Source organism: Myodes glareolus, chromosome 14 (assembly GCF_982192425.1).
Source record: "Myodes glareolus chromosome 14, mMyoGla1.1, whole genome shotgun sequence".
NCBI lineage: Eukaryota > Metazoa > Chordata > Mammalia > Rodentia > Cricetidae > Myodes > Myodes glareolus.
The window spans coordinates 57649078-57663936 of NC_142039.1; the positions used below are offsets into that span (position 1 = coordinate 57649078).

General features: G+C 43.2%; 1 long non-coding RNA gene across 1 annotated transcript; it reads left to right on the forward strand.

The window, feature by feature from the left end:
* Positions 1 to 2480: 2480 nt before the first annotated feature.
* On the forward strand, positions 2481 to 6719 carry LOC125391271 (uncharacterized). Its single transcript, XR_007229054.3, has 3 exons — positions 2481 to 3274; positions 5090 to 5295; positions 5676 to 6719. It is a non-coding gene; the product is annotated as an uncharacterized LOC125391271 (long non-coding RNA).
* The last annotated feature ends 8140 nt before the right edge of the window (positions 6720 to 14859 follow it).

Consider the following 14859-nt stretch of genomic DNA (forward strand, 5'->3'; position numbering starts at 1 on the left):
TCTCTCTCTCTCTCTCTCTCTCTCTCTCTCATACATACATATATTCAGAGGGAGGGAGGAAGAGAAATATGCTCGCCCTTATAGCAATTGTTTCTCATCTGCTTCCCAAAGGAAATCAGCCCACAGTAAATACATCTGATCGGGTGTGTCTCTCCTAAATCCCTTTTGTTGAAACTAATCCTCAAGGTGATGGGATTAGGTGGACTCTTTGAGCGCTAAATGGGCGCTAAGCAGATGTGTTGGCTAATTTCCACTTGGTTGTGACAAAATGCCTTGTGAGAGCTGCTTAAGGAAGGACGGCTTTGTTTTGGCCAACATTTGAAGGGCAGAGGAAGTGTGGGGGAGAGAGAGACTGTACCTGTGACCACGGGAGCATGAGACAGCTGGTCACCTGACTGCTGGTCACACTGCTCTGCAGCCAGCAAGCAGCGAGAGATGGATGTCGATATCTGCCTCCTCCTTTCCTTCTTTTTATTCAGACCTGGACCCAAATTTATGGGATGGAGCCATCTCCATTCAGGGCACATCTTCCCCCTTGGAAACACCTGCACAGACACATCCAGAGTGTCTCCTAGGGGATTCCAAAGTCAGCTCAGCTGACAACGAAGAGGAACGATCACAAGAACGCTGCACCATATTTGGGATCAATGTTTATATAAAACAGATCCCAGAGAGTCTTCTGACCGTCTGCCCGAGAAGATACAGCAAAGCAACTCAGTTTATTAGGCCAGCACAGCGATTCTTTAGACGAAATGGCTTGTACTGCACACTGGACAATCTGAGTCCAATCCCCAGAACCCATGTGTGAAGGAGAGAACTGACTCCCAAAAGTTGTTCTCTTACCTTCCCACATGCACCATGACACATGTACGTGCACAGTGCAAATATATGCACACACACACACACATACACACACTACATATGCACATTATATACGTACACGCACTATATACACACACTACACATACACACTGTGTATACACATATAACATACACTACATACATACACAATACATATAACAATTATAAATATATAAAAAAGAGATGTGGTCTATGGATTGGAAAGGGGGCCCCTACTACATACCAAATTCACTGGTGCTTCAATTTGAAGACTTCCTCATTTCCAGAACTTCCAGGCAGCTATTTCTGTTGTTTGTAAACCACTCCTATTGGGATGTTTCATTATACTTATAGCACAAAGGGACTGAGTATCAACTCAACAGCAAGCCTTGATTCATGCAAACACTTCATCATTTAACCTTCCTTGTCCTATATTAGCTTAGAACAAATTCCATGCTATAAATTTTAATCTGTGAGCATACCAGGTTGTTTTTTCCTCCTGTCAACACTTCAAGACTCTCTGAGGAAATGCATGATCAGGGTTTAAATAGAATCTGTGTAGCGGGTAAAGTGCCCTGTTGCCCAAGCTTCCAACCCAAGTTAGACCCCGGTTGCTTTTTAAAAATTTTTATTTTGTGATTTTTTTTTGTTGTGTGTGTGTGTGTGTGTGTGTGTGTGTGTGAGAGAGAGAGAGAGAGAGAGAGAGAGAGAGAGAGAGAGAGAGAAAGGATGCATGAGAGGCAGCCTGGGTATATATGCACCGCATACAGACAGGTGCCCATGGAAACCGAAAAGGGCCTCTGAACCTCTGGAACTGGAGTCACAGGCAGCTGTGAGCCAGATGTGGGAGATGGGATCTGAACTTTCGTCCTCTGCGGGAGCAGCAAGTGTCCTTAGCCACTGAGCTGTCGTTCTACCCCTCCAGGTGTTTCAAATTAATTAATTGATCAGTCAGTTAATTATTCAGTGGTGCTGGAGATGGAACCTGGGACCTTATGCATTTAGAGAAGAACTCATCCCCAGACCCCAAACTTCCCTTAAATGAAACTAAGATTTCTATGTGGTTCTTACGTTTTAAGTTAGTCATAATTCCTTATACCATCGGCCAGTACTTAATTTGTTCGAATCGGTATCTAATAAAGTCTCATACACTGGAAAGGACTGGTAGGTCTTTCATTTCCTTTTGATCTATACTTTCTGTCTCTCCTTCATTAGACAGTCTTTATATAATATGCTTTTTAAAATTATTGCACTTTAGGTCTCAGTCATATGAATGTAAACATGTTACAATAATGGTTGTCTTGGGATGTTTGTATGAACGAGGCATTTTTGGAAGTACTTTGCATATATTATTTCAACTTGACTATTTTTGGGGCTGAGAATTGAACCCAGGGCTTCCTGTTTTCTAAGCATGCACCTGAGCATCGAGTTGCCTACTTTGCCTCTTCCATCTCACTTAATCTAGACCAGAACCCACTGAGCTGGTTGTCAATTTCATCTTATAGACAGACAGAAAGCCAAGGGTTAACAAGGTGAATTCAATTCCCTAGGAACACACAGTTAATCAGAAGCCAAGCAGAGTTTGGAGACCACATCATTCCTACTCCAAAGTCCATGCCCTTAACCTGCAGCCTCGACACCAGAGAAAACGCATCCCGAGAGGTTAATAGAGCGCTACGCTGTTCTCGGCATTTCATGGACGTTTTTGAAATATTTCTTAAGCTAACAAGGGAAACCGGATGATATCATAAAACAGCCACCCCGCCAAGCTAAACCCACAGAGACCTATTGATCAGCCGGTCTGTGGAACTGGGTGGGAGTTGGGTAAAATGGCAGGTAAGCCAGGTATGGTCACTGTCTCCTACTCACCACCCGGAGACTGTAGACAGAAGACTCTGCTGAGGTGAGTTAGAGCAGGCAGCAGGCTCTTCCACTTAGTGTGAGGGGAAGGGATCCCTGAGTAGGGTGTTAATAGACTGTGAAGCTCACGGCAGCTTCTGTTCCTTCCAGAACCCAATGGCATGGCATGTAGGCAGATGAACACCCAGACCTTACCATGCCCTGGCTGTCTTTCTTGGCAGAACCCCAGTGGGAAGCAGATTGTCCAAACATGGAAACTGCCAGCATCTCTTCGCCAATGCCTTTATTTAAAAGCTCAGTGTGTTCTTTGAATCAGTAGTAGCTAGGGTTCCTTTGACTCCTGCTGGGTCTCTGTCGCTAACACACGGATATAAGGCATCCTTCAGCTTGGCCCTGGTCAGGCACTTGTGGGTTCTGTCTTGGCAGCAGGGCCTAGGGTCCCAAGAAGACCAGCCCGGAGCATCGCTGCTTGCTGGGATTACAGTCCAGTGTTGCAGGGACCGAGATCACTGTAGGAGGCTCACAGCCTGTGGTTAGCTGCAAACCCATCTTAGAGTTCCCAAAGTCTGCTAAGGTAAGAGATCATATACTCTTTTCCAGACCTTGGGAGAAAGCTACTGACTTCCATGCTTGCTGCTCTGCCTTTATGACCCTAAGCAAGAAGTGTTGTTGAGCATTGATGTTTTGTTCCTATTTAGTCCCGTCTGCAGCAGAAACTCAACCCTCGGGTTGTTGACCCTCTGCTCTAAGCCTAATGTTCTTTCTGTTTCCTCGTGTACCCCCGAAATGACGGTGTTCTTAAGAAAGTCAAATAGCTTTGAACATGGATTAGAACAGTGATTTTTCTACCTTCCCAATGCTGCAACCCTTTAATACGGTTCCTCGTGTCATGATAACCCCAACCATATGATTATTTTTGTTGCTACTTCCTAACTATAATTTTGCTGTTGTGAATTGTGATATAAATATCTGTGTTTTTGATGTTCTTAGGTGACCCACCTGTGAAAAGGTCATTTTTTCCCCCAAAGGGCTTGTGACCCACGGGTTGAAAACCACTGAATTAGAGAAAGGCCTAATCTGAGAAATAGCCTACCACTTATTCCAGCCCATAAACTGTATACAGCAACAGATTAAAAAGCCAAAACCAAGATGCATTCATTTTCAACGTTAGCAGGGACTCATCACCAGGCAGCAACGTGGAGGTGATAAGTCCACAGGTGCTAATTCTGAAAATGCTAGGATAATCCCAAAGCCAATTCTGTGCTTCTACCTCTGATGACATTTAAACATTGTCAGCACTGTTTCTTGTGATCAATCAGAGTATAGTATATATCATATAATATATATATCAGTATATATATATATCAGTATATAGTATGTGGTAGTTGTGGCTGTGATGCTTTGGATGCCTCGGCTCTCCTCCCATAAGCACAGTAGAACTGCAGTTCCAGAACTCTGGAAGGATGTGTGGTTCACTTTAAGACACCAGGGAATTGGGATCCAGCTCTATTGGTAGAGTGCTTGACCAGCATCTCTGAAGTCATGCGATTGACCTCCGATACCACATAAACCAGGCATGGTGGGGCAAGGCTGTAATCCCAGCACATGGGAGGTGGATTAAAAGTTCAAGATCACCTTCTGCTACATAGCGAGTCCCAGGCTAGTCTTGGGTAAATGAGACCCTGCGTCAAGATTAGGGAGCAGGGATTAGCGAGCTGGGAAATGGTTTAGGGTAAAATGAGGATCTGAGTTGATCCCGAGCACCCATATAAAAAGTCAGGCACATATAAAAGAGAACTTTAGTTCTACGCCCTCCTATGCCTTATATTCTACAAAAATGGACACATATTTGCTGTAGGAACTTGATGAGACTGAACCAGTATCCTATTCAGAAAAGGGATGTGGCGCCTAACGGTGCCAAAGTGATGTTTGAGCACCCTCTGCTGGATGAATTAGGTATGTCTCAGGTAACTACAAGAGACTGCTGTCAATATGATTTGGGGGTGGAGGTAGGGGCACAACTTATACCTTTTTAAATATAAGCTCCGGAGAAGATTTTATTTAAAATCTGCACCAAAAGAATTGTATTCTTTAAACAAATGCCCTCTGACTCACCATCCATGTACCAGAAGTATTTGTCTTTTACAGACCCCAAAGAAAATGAAATTTATGTGCATAGTCATTAACAGACACAGTTCACATCTTGAAATATCTAAGACACATTGGAAAACAAGGAGACTATATACTATGCTTTTCTCCTTCACAACACCCCTGCTACCCAACGCAAATATATATATATATATATATATATATATATATATATATATATATATACACATCAGACTATACTTTTTCTACAATATTTTTCAATTTATCTTCCAAATCTCAGTCCAGATTCTGCCGGCCCTGTTCATTCACACACAAAGCCGTGCTGCAGACACAGTGTGGATAACAGGAAGTCCGTTTTATCAGCAGAAGTATCACCTCTGTCTTCAGGGAGCCTATAGACTGCCACCCAGGGAGGAAATCAGGCGGTGTTTGGCGTAAACTTTGAGAAGAAGCGACTCTCTGTGAAGATGTGACCTAATTGGGAAGGTAATCGGAAAGCAGGACTTGCTCAGTGGTTTGCAACACTGGCACTTGGGACACTGAGGAAGGAAGACACCAAGCCCAAAGTCCTGTTAGGATGTATAGTGAGTTGCTTGGTTACACAACAAGATTTCGACTCAGCAAGCAAAGAAGGGAAGGGAAGAGAAGAAAAGTGGAGGAAAGGGAAGGGAGGAGAAGGAAAGGAAATGGGAAGAGCAGTGGGGAAGAGGGAAGGCCAAGGGTGCCATGAACTCTCAACACCAATGGGAACCAGGTGTTCAATGAATGTGTGGGAGGTTTTTATACCAGTTGTCCAGGGACGATGGAATATTGCAACTTACTTTTCTTCTTTTTAAATTTTACTATTGTTATTTTATGCGTTTCAGCGTTTGTCTGCATGTACATCGCTAGCTCCGGCTGCAGGGAATGTATTGCCTTCTCTGGCCTCTACAGGCAAGCAGGCACAAGACAGATATGACATATTTTGACACCATTAGGAGGTAGAGCCTAAATGGAGAAACTGGGTTGTTGGGAGAAGACCTTGAGTTGAAACCCAGCCCCACTGCCTGTCCCTTTTCGCCTTCCTACCAAGATGTGAACAGGCAGCCTCCCCGCTGCTGCTACCACAGCCACAAGCTGCTCCAACTGCCATGCCTTCCCTTCATATATGGACAGAACTCTCACACTGTGAGCCAAAATAGACCCGCCTCTCTTTGGCTGCTTATTTTCAGGTCATTGAGAGACGAACAATGAGAAAAGTGGCTAACACAATAGGTAAAAATCTACTAGAGACCGAGTGCCCTTAATCAGAAAACACAAACCTCCGGCTCTCCAAAGTCTGACCCTTTTGAGCATTGTTGGGACACTACAAGTAGAAAACTCCACTCCTGACCACACATGAGAGGCCACAGACGAATCACAAACACAGATATGCTAAAATGATGTCTAAAAATGTCTTTAGGCTATGTGTATGAGGTAAGTATGAAACGTAATTTGAATTTTGTGTTTTGACTTGGATCCCTTGCACCCATAACCTATCTTACTATGTGAATCCAGGTTTTCCCAAGTCCCAAATCAAAACCAAACCCCAAACCACAGTGGTCCTGAGCATTGTGACTAAGGGATGCCCAACCTGTGAGTTGTTTACTGCCACGGGGCAGTCAATGCATTTTAGAGCCTACTCACCACTTGGCCGAAACATTCCTAATAACTGAACCCCAGGAATTTCATGTGAGTTTCCACATGGACAGAATGGGAGTGGGGCAGACTGATTGAAGCAATGCCGTGTTTCTAGCTAAGGCCTGTGTGAGCTTTTGTGTTTGTTACCACTATGGCAAAACACAGAAGATAATCAACTGTTTCAAAGGACTTATTTCCTTTCATAGTTTCCCAGGAAAAATATAGATATGATCTCCCTGTTAATATTTTCAGTGGTTGCCGTCTCTTTTGCTCTGGGCAGGTGAAGGTAACAGTTGGTAACAGCCGTGGCGGGAGGAGAGAAACAGTTTTCCTTCTACAGCTCTCACAGATGCAGAGACAAGTGAAAGCAGCACGAGGTCAAAGGTCAAAGGTCAAAGGTCACACCGCTAGGCTAGCACAACACCACTCATCCTCAACCCTCTAGATTGTGAGCAGGAGAGTCACTGTGAGTTTGAGGTCAGTCCGAGACCCTGTTTTTTAAAAAGAAAATATTTCTTTCAATGCTGTGCACTTAATTATATAAAGAGTTTGCTGTTGCTGTTGTTAGGATCCAGCTAGGAACTTTTCCATCTGTCTGGTGTTAATTAGTTGTTTTTAAACACTAATTGGGAAATGGCGCATTTTGGTTGTTTTATAAATAGAGTAAAAAACCCACTGAAACTGTTGGGAAAATTTAAACAAGTAAAGCAATTCCATGTCCCTGCTTGACACCAGTTTGTCCCAGAGGTGACACAACTGTATAGTTTTTGACAACACTGGAAATCTATATATATGTGAGACAAAATCCTACTGGCTAACTTGGAACTCACTATGTAAACCAAGCTAGGCTTGAACACACAGAGATCTGCCTCTACCTCCTGAGTGTGGGGCTAAAGGCACACACCCCAACACCCGGCCTTCTCCCAGTACTCTCTCTAAGGGAGGAAATCCTTTCAGCAGCAACTGTCTTCACTTATTAATAGGGTTGCTCCCTGAACCTGGAGTGTGTGTGTGTGTGTGTGTGTGTGTGTGTGTGTGTGTGTGTGTTTAGATACCAATTAGTATAGACCTCAACAGTTAAGGGCTTCCTTCAACTTCCCACTTAAGTGGCTAGTCACAGGTCTTCTGGGCCTCTCATACTTGTGAACAACTGGCTGTAAAGTGGGGGGGGGGTTCCCATGATCTCTTCAAAACCATAATTTATTACACTGGTTCTCAACCTGTGGGTCATGACCACTTTTCGGGGGGGGGGGTTAAACGACCATTTCACAGGGGTCACATATCAGATATCCTTGCATATCAGATATTTACATTACAATTCATAACAATAGCAAAATTACAGTTATGAAGTAGCAGTGAACTAATTTTATGTTTGGGGGTCACCACGACAGGAGGAACTGTATTAAGGGGTCACAGCACTGGGGAGGTTGAGAACCACTGATTTATTAGAGTGGTTTATGGAACTTGAGAATATGCTTTCTGCTTTCATCTATTGGTTTATTACAAAAGATGTAGACAGATAGACAGATAGATAGATGACAGGTATATATACACATAAATGATAGGTACATAGAAGATAGATAGAAGGATGGATAGATAGATGATAGATAGATAGATGAGAGATAGAGAGATAGATAGATAGATAGATAGATAGATAGATAGATAGATAGATAGAGAAATGAACAGAGATTACAAAACACCTGGCAGAAGCTACTCAAGGGAGGGGTGTTTATTTCATCTCCCCATTTCAGAGGTTTAAGAACTGTTCAGCTCAACATCCAGGAAGCAGAACAACAACAGGAAGAGGCAGGGCGAGGCATGTCTATCCAAGACACACTCCGAGTGACCTGCTTTCTCCAGCCAGAACCCACCTGACAGATTCCCCTAACCCCATAATCTGAGTCTGTGAAAGCAACAAAGCCTTTACATGGCCAGAGACCTCATGATATCTCTCAGGGGTCACCCTTGGTGATGTGTACCCCCATTCCCTCACATCCCACCCCATCCCAAAGGTGAGCTTTACTGATCAAGGTGTTTCTCAATGCAGTCGACAGACAATAAGATTAACCACCATAGTAGGAGGAAATGGATTGCCAAACAAAGGCCTCCTAGAACGCAGTCCAGAGGGGTCCCAAGGACAGGAGCTCCTGCCACCATGGGGTTGGATGTGCCATGCTCCTGCCACACAGATGTCTCCAACAACCAGAATCTTAGGGATGTTTGTAGAGGTTTTATAACATAGGTGTGACCCATAATTAACTCGGTGTCTGGCCCTTTCTTTTCTCCCATGAGGATAGGAACAGGACTGAATGTTCCAAGCTTGTAATCATGGTCTTTCTGTTGAGTGGCCCCATCCAAAGATCAAGCAAAAGTCAGCCGTGAAAACAAAAACTACGTATGTCACTATGGAAATTCCAAACCATTAGGAGCTGTTTCTGAAACTAGAATTAAAAACAAAATGTTTGAACAAAAGTTCTCCCCAGCACCCTAACTACTCCAAAAACTGCAAAGATTTTAGAAATGTATATTCCTAATTATATGAAATAATTAGGTTTATAAATAAGGGTTTTTTTGTGGGGTTAGTGAAGGTTTTGAGACAAGATTTCTTTGTATAGCCCTGGCTGTCTTGGAACTGGCTCTGTAGACCAGGCTGTTCTGAAACTCCCAGAGATCCACCTGCCTTTGCCTCCCAAGTGCTGGGATTAAAGGTGTGTGCCACCACCGCCTGGCTATGACAGATATTATAAGTATGATGGTAAAGACCAAGTGTTAAGAAACACTGAATTTGTACTGCTGGCTGCACTCTCCTGGCTGCCAGCCTGCTGCCCCTTGCTGTGAACTCAAACTGCAGCATTGAAACATCCTCCTCAGTGCGGAGACAGCTCTCTTATCCCATTGTTTTTTTGTTTGTTTGTTTGTTTTGAAAAGGAAGAAATACTGAATATAAATTACTAAACTGCTGACTCTCAGATATTCATCAGTTTTGATTTTGAATTTTTTTTTTAAAGGAAGGAAAGTTATTCGGCGATCCATAAGGATCGAACTGTATCGTATAAGAAGATATTGCTTTCTTTTTCTGTACTTGTAGAGCTTGATTATTTGACATGGGGAGTTTCGTTCCTGGTCTTGGTGTTTGAAGGCCCATCCCTAGTTGAGGCACTACTGCAGCTGACAGCGGCTGGGAGAGGGAGAGCCAGCTTTCTATGAGGGTGTGACCCCTGGTAGGTCAACCATGACCAGGATACCGTCCCATTCTCAAGGGTATGTATGTATGAGTCTGTGGCTAGAGGCACTTGCATACAGGCCTTAAAAACTGTAGACATGAATTGGGTGGGTAAGGTTTGTGTGAATATGATCAAGATAACATTAAATGCAATTTTCAAGGAATAACAGTATTATTTTTTTAAAAAAAATTGCTGCTGCCTCCTATGCCTTCAGAAGTTTATTTAGCTTTCCTTAAGCTTCACATTCCTACCTGTAAATTCTAGTGCTATTATATGGTCCTCATAGGGTCAATAAAATGACTTAAAGTTTTAGTACAGTACACATAGGTATCCTTCAACAGCCACCAGTATTAATTCCCAATTTTCTCTAACATTTCTGGCATATTTAGGGGTTTAACTTTCCTTTATAATTGCTATATTTCAAGAATGTTATCTATGTCACTTTAAATTTTCAAGAGTATTAGAATCAGTTGTGTATGGTATGAAAAGAAATGGTATGATTTGAAGGATTTTTATAATAAAGTTTATTTATTTATTTTTTTTACATAGAAGACACTCCTAGTACCTCAGAATGTTCTGATTTGGAAACAGGGCTACTGAAGACGAGGTCTTAAGAAGGTGCTGCTGTCTCTTATATGACTAGTATCATACAGAGAGATGACAAGCACTCATGGGGAAGTGCTGGCAGATGGCTACTTCTTTTAGGGGAGCATTTTCTTTCAAACCACCATAGGTACTTTGTATTTATATTGTACTATCAAACTAGTACAATAATAGTAAATATTGTAAATAATAGTAAATATAGTAAATATCTAACTTATTAAATGAATCCCCAAATGTTGCATGATGAGCATCCCTACATGCTCACACTGTGAATAGACTGCACTATTTAAATAAAATCAACCATAGGTCTAGAGGCGGAGCACCCAACCAGTTGACCAGAAATAACAATAGAGAGTGAGGGGAAGACTGGAGATCGGAGAGAGAGGCACAGGGAAGACATGTGGTTGGAGGAGTTTTCATTTCAGATGGCATAGAAGACAGTCCTCTTTATGAGACAGCAGGGAAGGAGGACGGAGCTGGGTGCTTTCTCTGTCTCTCTGAGCTGGTAGGTTTTCACCCTAGCATCTGGCTCTCAGGTCTTAATTGGTAAAATACAACGATGTAGACTTAGTTAAAAAAAAAAAAACAAACACATTTGCCCCAGCCAGGCGGTGGTGCGCATGCTTTTAATCCCAGCACTCGGGAGGCAGAGGCAGGCGGATCTCTGTGAGTTTGAGGCCAGCCTGGTCTACAAGAGTTAGTTCCAGGACAGGCTCCAAAGCTACAGAGAAACCCTGTCTCAAAAAAAAAAAAAGCAAAAAATAAAACAAAAAACCAAAAACATTTGTTCCCCTACATGGAGGCAGCTGAGGCTGCTGCAGAGACAATGGCAGCGGGAGGTGAAGGCCCCAGGGCCACAGCCTCAGTAGCAAGGCAGCGAAGGCTATGGAGGAGTAGTCAGCATCTGAGGCAGCCATCAGTTCAGGTGCAGCCCCTGTGCCGCAGATAAAACAACACCCGGAAGTTATGCTTTGCATTTCCCTGTGTCTCATCTCTTTGCCTATTTTTTTTTGTATCTCACAATGCAAAGTAACACGTGTGATGATTCATAAACAGGTATGTCTAAATGTGTATGGACAATCTTTGAATCTAAATTAGGAAAAGTACACTTGATTTTTATGTTTGTTTTTAGGGACAGGATCTCAGGTAGCTGGGGCTAGCCTCAAATTCTGTTGCTGATGGGAGCCTTGAAATATTGATCCACCTGCCTCCACTTCCCACGTGCTGGATTACAGGCATGTACACCATACCCAGATGGTATATATACTATTTTTAAAATGTTTGAAGTTGTACCCAGTGACATATGCCTATAATTCCAGTATTCAGTGTAAGTGAGGGTGCCCTGAAGCCACCAAACCAGACCACTCCTTTAGTAGAAAGAAAGTTTTATTGGGTATCCAACTACTAAGGCTATCTCTCTCTGGGGTAGTGGGGAGGGCAGAAAGAAGTCTGAAAAGCAAGCAGATTTTCTCTAACAGTCGTCAGAGTTGGGCCTTTGAGCTGACACGGGCTGTCCAGCTCACGTTGGGAATTAGATGCCCTGCCTGAGGTAGTTGATTGTGGGAGGTTCAGGGAAATAAAATCCCACCTCATGAGATACCTGAGGAACGTTGAGTTTAGGTTTACCCAGTAACAATCCTGCTTACCCGGTCAGCGTTCTTTTGTTTAGGACACTGTCACCAGCACTGCCATTTTGGGGGGACCCACTTTGGATCAAATACTCAGGAGCACAGTAGTAGGACCTAGAGCTCAAAGCCAGCATATGTGTGCTACAGAAGACCCTGTCTTCACACACGCACGCGCGCGCACACACACACACACACACACACACACACACCACAGAGCCCAAGTTGGGGTGTGTGTAGGAAATCATGTTGGAAGTTATTTGTAGAAGTACTTTGAGGCCTATGACAACTGCTTCTTGGTTTGTGTCTCCCAGGCCCCAGGGCTATACTAACCCAGGATTTCCTTAATCCAATTTCAGAATTTGACTGTTTCTAGGCCACAGGATCAGACAAAGCTGACCGAAGCTGCAGGTTTATTTTTGGTGCCTTTTTATTCCTGTGTGACTGCCCTTTGTTGTCTCAGTCCTGTGTGCCTTCCAGGCTCCTGTGCCCTAGCCCAGATGTCCACTTTGTCCTCCACAGAGAGGAGTCGTGGGTAGCATCATTCGGTGTGCTTAGCTCCCCACCCCACCACCAGCAAAGAGCCCAGTTCCTCACCTTTGTCCATTTCTATTCCTATCGTCTCATTCATGGTTGTTCCTCATTGTTGTTGTTTGATATTGGCAAGGAGATTTTTTTTGGATTTTTTAAAAAATTGTATCCAACTAGAGAATGGACCTTATCTACATAATCTACCTTTATCAAAAACACAGTCAAAATACATTTAGTGGCAGACTTGGTTCCAGATTCTTGGCCTTTTGTCCAGAGAACTAAAAATAAGGGTTAACACAAATTGCAAAGTAGCAAAATAATTTTTGAAGTAAATTGATAATATATACTAAATATGACTGAGACCACTTTGGCTTTGATTATTGTTTTGGGCTTTCTTTTTATATAGTACAAGAGATATTTATTTACTAAATAGGGTGGTTCTCTGTTCTGATTGACAGATTATGTAACTTTTTCCCCCTTACTGTGCATGTCCTTTCTCACAATGCATATGTTTTTACCTATAGGCATACTTAATTATTCATAAGCACAAAATGGTTGTTGTGGAATATTAGTTAAAGATATGTTACATTCCTTTATGCTGTGGAACATCACTTGTTTAGTGATGCAAAAATGTATCGCGTTCTTTTTATGTTGCATTTGTTTAACTCTGTAAAGCTGTGTTACTTTGCCAGCCTAAAACACCTGATTGGTCTAATAAAGAGTTAAATGGCCAATAGTTGGGCAGGAGAGAGAAATAGGTGGGGTTGCCAGGCAGAATAAATAAGAGAAGAGAGAAGAGGAGTAGGAAAAAGGAAAGAGAGGAGGATGCCAGGGACCAGCCACCCAGCCAGACAGCAAGCAACGAAGTAAGAAGGAAAGAGAGGGATATAGAATAGAGAAAGCTAAAAGCCCAGAGGCAAAAAGTAGATGGGATATTTAAGTTAAGAAAAGCTGGCTAGAAACAAACCAAGCTAAGGCCAGGCATTCATAAGTAAGAATAAGTCTCCATGGATTTATTTGGGAGCTGGGTGATGGGCACCCAAAGAGCAAAGAGTGAAAATAACCAACTACAGATGGTAAGTAGGAGAGTCTCCCTAAAAGTTCACTTTTGGAACAGTTTTGCCTCAATGGGTGTGCACCCTAAGCCAGTTCAAGCTGAATCCTCAGTGTTTTCATGATTTCTACCCTGATACATTGGGAATATTCACAAACAGAAACTATCCGAATCGGATTGTTGTAGGGGTAGAAAAACTTACATGGAGGTGTGTCTAGTCTGCTGCAGGTGGGGTCTGAGGAAGCTCTGAGGTTGACTAGGGCAATGTTTGGAGAAGGTGCGGTAAATGCAGGTAAAGAAACTGGGCCGACACCTGGTATTAACCCATTTGCTTGCATGCCCCTATCCCTATAGGATCAACTCCCAGTCTCTGGTAACATCTATTCTGCTCGGAATTTAGATACGATTAACCATTTTAGACCCCAAACACAAGTGAGATTGAACCTGCTGCTAAAATGTCTTCCCTAAGAGAGACACAAACATCTCCTCCTCCCAAAATACTAACAAACCAACAAACTAAGGACCTGGTCCATCTGCGTTTACTCTGAGGAATCAGTGAGGTTATTAGGCTTGCTTACAGAGCAATGAGTGAGAGATTATGGGCTGGAGAGTGGGTGGCCTTATTACAGCCGCACGAGAAAGCCTGAACCCGGCAGGAATGGCGTCTCCCCCGTGGATGCACAGACAGAGCCTTTTCCGTCATCCTTCCTCGCCTGTACACTTTTACCCCTCCCTGAAGCCGCAGGCTGCTTTCTGACATTCTATGGGGGGGCAGGTTTCTTGAAGCCCTGGGCCTGTTCTGTGACCCTGGTTTTAGGATGGAAGGTTTCCTTTAGGTTTTGTGTGTTCAAGCCTGTCCTTGAATTCCTGACACCCCCCACCCCCGCCCCGGACTTGTTTCACTTTCCGTGTGCTGGGATTTACAAACGCAAAGCACTGCAGCTGTAAAGATGGGGGGTACTTACAGTATTCAGAGAAAACAGTCTTCCCTATGGCACCTAATCGTGCCTTCATTCACCTAGGAGCTGGGGTTAGAAACTTGGGAGTTTTAAGTGACAGAGTATCATTTAATGTGCACACTACCATGTTTTGAAGTATTTGTAACATATGTGTGTGTGTGTTTGTTTGTGTATAATAAAACATGCCTTGTTTCACACTAGTTTTTAAAGATGTAAAAAAATTGTGTATAAAGATCTGTGTCTCTGTGTGGATTTGTGCACATGAGTACAAGGTCCATATGACCAGAAGAGGGCATCAGATCCCCTGGAGCTGGAGTTAGACTGATATGGGTGAGGGGAACCGAATCTCTTGAACTTACCTAACCGTAATATATAAACTTGGACCAACACCTCTT